At 40.4% G+C, this 7,448-nt stretch overlaps 1 long non-coding RNA gene across 1 annotated transcript; it reads left to right on the forward strand.

The window, feature by feature from the left end:
* The first annotated feature begins 3,036 nt into the window (after positions 1 to 3,036).
* On the forward strand, positions 3,037 to 7,041 carry LOC306666082. The gene is made up of 3 exons (XR_013765179.1): positions 3,037 to 3,111; positions 5,436 to 5,528; positions 6,630 to 7,041. It is a non-coding gene; the product is annotated as an uncharacterized lncRNA (long non-coding RNA).
* The last annotated feature ends 407 nt before the right edge of the window (positions 7,042 to 7,448 follow it).

Consider the following 7,448-nt stretch of genomic DNA (forward strand, 5'->3'; position numbering starts at 1 on the left):
ATTGAGCCTGAACATCTGGATGCTTGCACATTATCAGGCTGCGTCTGTCCTCCACACTGACCCAGGGACAGCCATGCACAGTGCCAAGACCCAGGCCCCAGAGACCCTTTCACAAGAGCACTCACGGTGCTTCATGTCACAATTCCTGTCAAACCAGACGACAGAACATAAGTCAACCTGACACGGAGAAATTTTCTCTTATTAAAAAGATTGCAACACGGTGATAGATACATGAGTCTAGAGAGAGGAGGCAAAGTTATCCCTTCAAACAAAGAAAAAAAAAAGCAGAATAAATAAGTTTGCCACCAGCACATTACTAAGACTGACATCGCTTTAATCAAATTGGTTGTATCTTCCCTACAGTCTTTGTGCTTATAGCATGAAGGTGTGTAGTTGCAATTCCATGAACCACAGTACCACCATATACACCATGTACTTTCATACAGTCTTCTTTTTTCTTTTATTGTAGTGCTGGGATTGGAACCCAAGCAAGCACTCAACAGCCACATCTCCAGTTTGTCTCAACAAGTCTTTATATGGGCCATAAGGTCAAAGGCAAAGTTCTATTCTCACTCTTCAGTGGACGCTCTATAGGGAATGTTCATCCACATCCGATATTAACTTGACAAGCAAAATCCAGCTGCGGCTCCAAGACAGCCCAGTTCAGCAAAGAAGACAATCCTCCTACAGCTCCACCATGTTTCTTGTAGAACTTTCATTTAAAGCATCCTTAGGAACTCCTATTGGTAAGTATATTAATAAAGGAAAACACTCCATTACATATATATATATATTATTCTATGCACACAAGAACCAAGAACCAAGACAGGGCAGGATGAGCTATCTAGTGGTTCCAAAAGTGTGGCATGTAAGGGTCCCCACGACCTTTGCAGGGGATTCACAGGGTCAAAGCTGTTTGATGAGAATGTCACGATGTTATTCACCTTTGTAAATGTCATTGTTCCACCAGCGTATCATGATATTTCCCAAAGCCTACAGCCTGTGACATCATGGCCAACTCCGCCACTGAATACAGAAACATATGTGAGAATTGAGTTCTCTTCTTCTCCAGCCAGACATTAGAGAGATTTGTAAAATGTAAAGCAACACCATTCTTCTCCATCATTATTATTGTCTTGGAAAACTCAGTTACTTTTCGTGAAAATATGTTATTGATATGAATGTAATGGCTTACTGGCGCTATTTATAAATTAATTCAATAGCTATTGAAAATATGCCTCAATCTTAATTTCTAACACAGTAAATATGGATAGATACAACCTGCATGGTCAAAAGCTCTCTGGGCTTGTCCATTATTTTCAAGAGCATAGCATTCCCGAGATCAAGTGCGAGAAAGGCCGGACTTCACAAATGGCTTGGATACATTAATGTCAACTTGGGAACATTCTCCCCTAAATTCTCTTTTTTTCTTCTTCTTCTTCTTTTTTCTAATGTTGCAAAAAGACTCAGAGGGGAGTTGCATGACTCAGAGGGGAGTTTTCCAATAGCAGCCTGTTGATTGGCTATCACTTGGCTGCACCTGGGCTGGCTTGCCCCAGACCTTATCTTTCACATCCCTCTGGCTGCCCTCAGGCAGGCAGCCGAAGAGAGGGGGAAGTTCAAGCCCGACCACACTGCACTCTTGGCAAAGGCTTTCCCCGGGTCCAGGCCTCCTCTCAGCTTAAGTCAGTGTAGGCAAACCTTCCTGAGAGGGCCCACCTTCTCCATCTGCCTATCTCCAATTCATCACACTTGAGCTGTCTTGGGGTAAAAGCAGTCATTCTAAAAGATATATCTGATTTCTGATTGCATTAGAATTACCTGGGACACTTTTAAAACAGAGAAGCTCCCAGGCCCCACCCCAGACCTAAGGAATCCATAGCACTGGGCTGGATGGAGCACATCTGTTCTTGGAGATGAGCTCCATCCACCACTCTTCATGCACACTGTCTCCAAGAGGCCTGGAGATGCAGGGAAGCCCACAGTTGAGGCAGCAGCACCCAGCACCCACTGGAAAAGTCAGGCCTGGGAGGGGATCCAGGCAAATGGCAGCCTGTGCAGGAAGTGGGCCAGGAGCTGCAGGGCCTTGGGAGAGTCTTTGGATAGGGAGTGGTGATGGGTGAAAGGATGGAAATTCAAAAACACAAAAGATAAAAAAAGGAAAGAAAAAATGGGAGCTATATCACGTTTAAAATGAAGGTTCCAGAAGTGAGGTCTCTAGAGTGCAGACTCTCAACATCACTCGTGGTTTTACTTATAGCCACCCCCAGGCTTGACTGTGAAGACCTACTGCAGACTTGATGAGCACCCCAAAGTCCAACCTTGGTGAAAACTCAGGAAACACAAACAGGAAAATGTTAAATACCAGCAAGAGAGACACACAACTATGACCTAGAATGATTATGCAAATAAGCATGGAAGTGTTCCTGGGAAAATTCAAATAGAAGATCTGAAGTCAACCACATTTTCACCTAGAGTGTGTTTAGAGGAAGAGCCCCTGTATCTCCTGTTGTCCCTGCCCAGCTCAGGGATCCAGAGTATGAAGGCTCTAAGCCTGATCATTGCAACGTCATCCTTGCAGGATACTTTATAAAAACCTTAGCCGGAGAAGCCCAGGAGAATTTATAGGCTTTATTAATCTTTTCTTTATTAGTGATGCCATGAATCAATCCGTGATGCTTAATGCAAAATAGTTTAAGGCACAACCAGAGACTAACTTCCAAACTTCTAATCTATTCAGAGGTCCTCAGTTGCAAGTTGCTTTCAAAGAAGAGTTTGAGCTGGTAGCTCTCAGCTTGGTCCCTGAGCACCCTGTGAGCATTTAGGTCACTCATGTATTGATGGTTTTAAAGCTAAAACTATTGCCTACTGAATTTGAGGAGAGAAGGTAAATGGTAAATTTCAATTTATTGGGTTGGGGTTTGGTTGCCAGAATGCTTTCAACTTTCACTTATTTTTATTGCACTGACAAGATTGGACTGCTCTAGCCAGTCCTACCCAGGTTTTGCAACACATTTACAAGTACAAATCAGTGTGGCCAAGAGCACTCTCTGTACTGTGGGCAGCTTTGACAACAAGCAGAGGAAAGAGGAACTCCGTTGAGCCCAATCTGTAAGTCCTCTGCAAAGCCTTCTGCTCTTTTTGCCTTGACCTTCCCCATTCTCAAGATAAGATAGGAAAAGAAAGAAACGTTCACCCTGCACAGACCTTTCAGGAGATAGGCTGCAGGATCATAGCATGTGAGAGATCTACCACTCCTTTCCTGCTTGGAAAGAGATGTTTTCTATTGCATTAGATCTATTTCATAAATGGCTTTCCCGGTCCTGTCCTACAGTCCGAAAACATTAGGACATCTTCCATAAACACTTTTTTCTCTTCAAATCAATGCTTAATGTACTTTACATATTTGTAAGTCATCACTAGTTTCATAAAAGTATGCAACTTTAGTGATCCAGTTGGTTAAAATCATTAGCACCTTACTTTAGGATGGATTTTTTTAAATCCATGTTTATTCCGCACCTCAGAGGGTCTTCCACATCACAGGCACTCACTGAACAGCACAAGATGGAAAGTGCCCCAGTGCCCCAAATGGGAACCTGGTTGATGGTGACTCAGGAAGGAAGCCTCTTGGGTTTTTCATGAAGTTAGCTCCAGATCACATGCTCAAGGAAGGCAAGGCCTCCAGGGATCCCCAACTACACCTAACGTGCAAAGGACAGAGTGGGACCCTGGAGCACCAAATGGACTGCGCTTTACAGTCACTCTGCCCATTGACAAGGAGGATCTTAACTCCGTGTTCATCCTTTCTTGAGATCATTCCAGAATTAGTTCACTCTTTTCCAAGATTCCTAACATCCAACATCATTTTCTCTGAAATTTTAATTATGTACTTTATTATGTATTTATATTTATATTTTATATTTTATTTTTTTAGCCAGGCATTTGTAGGAGAGGGAGATGCCCCTCTACATTGCCACCCCACCTTTAGTGTTTATGTGGCCTCTTGAGTTAGATTAGGAATTCAGTTAATTCAAGGTTGATTAACGAAGGAAAAACATGCAAATTTCACCAAATTTGCATGTACGTGAGGATCTTCATAAAGAGAAGGAAATCCAAATAAAAGATAAAAGCATGATGTTTTGTACTTTTTAAAACAAAGAACAATTCATTTGAAAAGGAACCCTTTTGGTGGTACATATCTATAAACTCAGCTTCTCAGAAAGTTGAGGAGTGAAGATCCAGAGTTCATGTTCAGCTTGGCCAGCCTGGGCAACATGGTGAAGCCTTATCTCAAAAATAAATAAATAGACAAACAAACAAATTGTAAAAAGGTGACAGGATAAATGGATCTCTGAGCTATGGGAGTAATTCTACAGGTGTCACTAAAGATACATAGTAGAAGATAAGGGTTACGCCAATAAGTTTTTTTTATTCAGCTTCATTACACTCTCACTACTAGTCTCTAGTAGTTTGCCCACCTTGGTAGTGGAGAACACGCTTCCCAAAAGAAGCTTTCTTGCTGCATGTAGAAAACAGGCCAGGCAGCCCTTTCTGAAGTTAGAGTTCCTTAAGTGATTTCAGCTTCAAATAATGAATATACCAGTTTAGCATCTTTTGACAGGACATGTCCTTAACTCCTTCACATTAATTAATTTATTCATTCAAAAAACATCTGCTGAAGAAAATACATATCTATTAAGTACTTACCCTGTTCTGAGGTTTGTTGATTTTGTAACTAAAGGACATATTTGATTCATGTGGTACTCTAGGTCTATGCATGTGCTGTTTATTTATTTGCATTTTATTAACTTATTTTTCTTTGTATAAACTCATAATTGGCTTGAAGGTGAAGCCTGTTGTTTTCCTTATCTTTGTATTCCTAGATCTCATAGATAGTAGTAGGTGCTCAATAAATATTGAAAGAGTATTAAACAAATAACACCAACTTCCATAGTGAAAATAAGGCTTATATTTCAGCAATCTAAAATATAAGTATCAGGGGAAATGGGGAAGAACATTAAGATATAATTGGTGCAATTAGGGCTATAAATTAGGCTCTGAGCTGTATGATAGCCAGGGCTAAGGAATATTTGCCAACATATATTGAACATAAGGATTGTGGATTCACAGTTATTGGGTCCTGGATCTTAATACATTTCAACTACTAATAAATATTTTATTATGTTATTTTATTACAGGACTTTCCCAACTATAATTACACATTTTTCTTGGGATAAGTTTGATTCCACAGACAAAATCTTTATTGTATTTATATATACTGGGTACTTATAATAAAATTCTTAAATAATTTGTGAAAATATAAAGGTATATTTTATTAAAATAGAAACTTTCTTAGACTATTTTATTTAGAAATAATCAGATTATTTATTTCACAGTTTGAGATTATAAACTTGACATATAATATGTGCCTACAGCAAACCAAAAGCCTACCTCCACCCCCTACCAGTGAAATATACCTCAGAACAAGATCAAAACCCCTGGAGTGGTCAGGTAGCCTGAGCCATAAGGTAAAAGTGGGCCTTACACATGAGACACTTCCCTCAAGTGGTCGATTTACCGTAGCTCTGGAGTAAATAGAGCCATTGGCAACACTCAGATGAGGGAACTAAACATTTCAGTAAACTAAGTGCCCTGATTGCTGATTCAGAACTGAGAGTAGCCTTGACCTTCCTACTTCTCTAATATGAATTTGGAACCCGGCATGATGGTACATGCCTGTAATCTCAGTGACCGGGGAGACTGAAGCAGGAGGATCACAAGTTCCAGGTCAATCTGCGCAACTCAGCAAGACCCTGTGTCAAAATAAAAAGTTTTAGGGGGATCATTCAATGGTAGAGTGCCCCTGGGTTCAATCCCCAGTATCACAAAAATAAATAAATAAAAAATAAATATGCACTTGGGGTCAGGCCCCTGGGCTCCAACATCATTTAATATCCAGGTGATCCTACAAAAGTGACTAATGCTATTTGAAAACTCAATTTCTTATCCAGCAAGATGAAAATCATCTTACCCATCTCACAGGAAATGAATGCAAGACGCAGACTATAAATTCTAAAGGTATAATTTTGGTCCTATAGATTCCAGTGTGGACAGCCATCAAATTTGAGTTGGAAAAGGAGCAGCTTTCTTAAACCATGCCTAAGCTATGAGTCAAACTCATGGAAGTATAACTAATGTGATCGGCTGCTGTGATCCACTTAATTTTTTTTTTTTTTTTTTTTTTTTGCTCCATAAATGAAAGTGATTTTAAAAGATCATTGAGTTCAGTGGCTCAGATAAATCTATATTGCAAAACTTATAAGCAAACTGATTTCATATTTTAAAAGCTTTTTCTCTATAAGAAGCACAAATTCACAGGAACCTTCCTTAGATTCAATGGTTATCTATTATCAATTCTACTTTTTTTTTCTAGAATATTCTTTTCTTGGCTTTGTTTACACTTTACCTGGATAAACATATTTAGATAATGGTTCAAGCGATTACACCATGCTTTTGAGGTTTTATGAGAAAAATTGGCGTATATAATTATGCTTTTAAGCAAACTGGTTTGACTGTTCTCGAAACAAAACAAAAACCCTAACTCTCACTAATTTTTTAAATGACTGCAGCAGCAGGTTTAGAAGCGATCAATCGGCAGCCATCCGAGTTCAGATAAACCTCAAGGCTGAGACTGAAGGAAATCAGGAGCTTCAGCGGACATGCATAAGCAAACCTGCAAGTGAAGGCGGAGATCACAGAGCCACACACCTAGTCCCTTGAGTTACATACGGAAAGAGGCTGGTGAGAGAAATATCGGGAGAGGAGCCAAGCTCCCCTGCCTGGTCTGTCTTGCTGGCATGCAGGGCTCAACAACAGTCACCAATGTGGTGGAAGCATAAATGGGGGACGAGGTGTCAAGAGTTTCCAAAGGCAAGAGGCGGGGAAATGAGCCATCACCTCACCCTGGCAACATGGAGATAGCCTCATCACCACAGAGTAACAAGTCACAGTACATGGACACCACCAGCTGTAAACCCTGTCCCAGTTTCCTTCCCTCCAGAGTTCCACCATCTTCTTCTCCTGGGCAGGGCCAGATGGACCAACATGGCCCCCAGCCCTCATTTGCTTCTAGCTAGTGGGTAACAACTGGGATTGCAAAGATTTGGGTTTTGGTTTTGTTGTTTTTGTTTTTTTTAATTTTTGGTATTTTGTTTTCTTCATTTACTTGCTTGTGTCCGGGAAAGAACCTATATGCCTAAAGGGAAAACCCTACGTACATAATATCTATTTCTCCATAAAGAACTAAAGTGTGTGCCTTCTGGAGCCAGTTCCATTTCCATGTATACAGAAGGCAGAGATTAGTGATAGTGCTCAAACATGCATATAGTCTGGTGCCAAGGTGTGGATACCTAGATTTATATTTCTTAATTGGAGGTATTAATCTCAAT

The sequence above is a fragment of the Sciurus vulgaris genome (assembly GCF_902686455.1).
Source record: "Sciurus vulgaris genome assembly, chromosome: 7".
Classification (NCBI taxonomy): domain Eukaryota; kingdom Metazoa; phylum Chordata; class Mammalia; order Rodentia; family Sciuridae; genus Sciurus; species Sciurus vulgaris.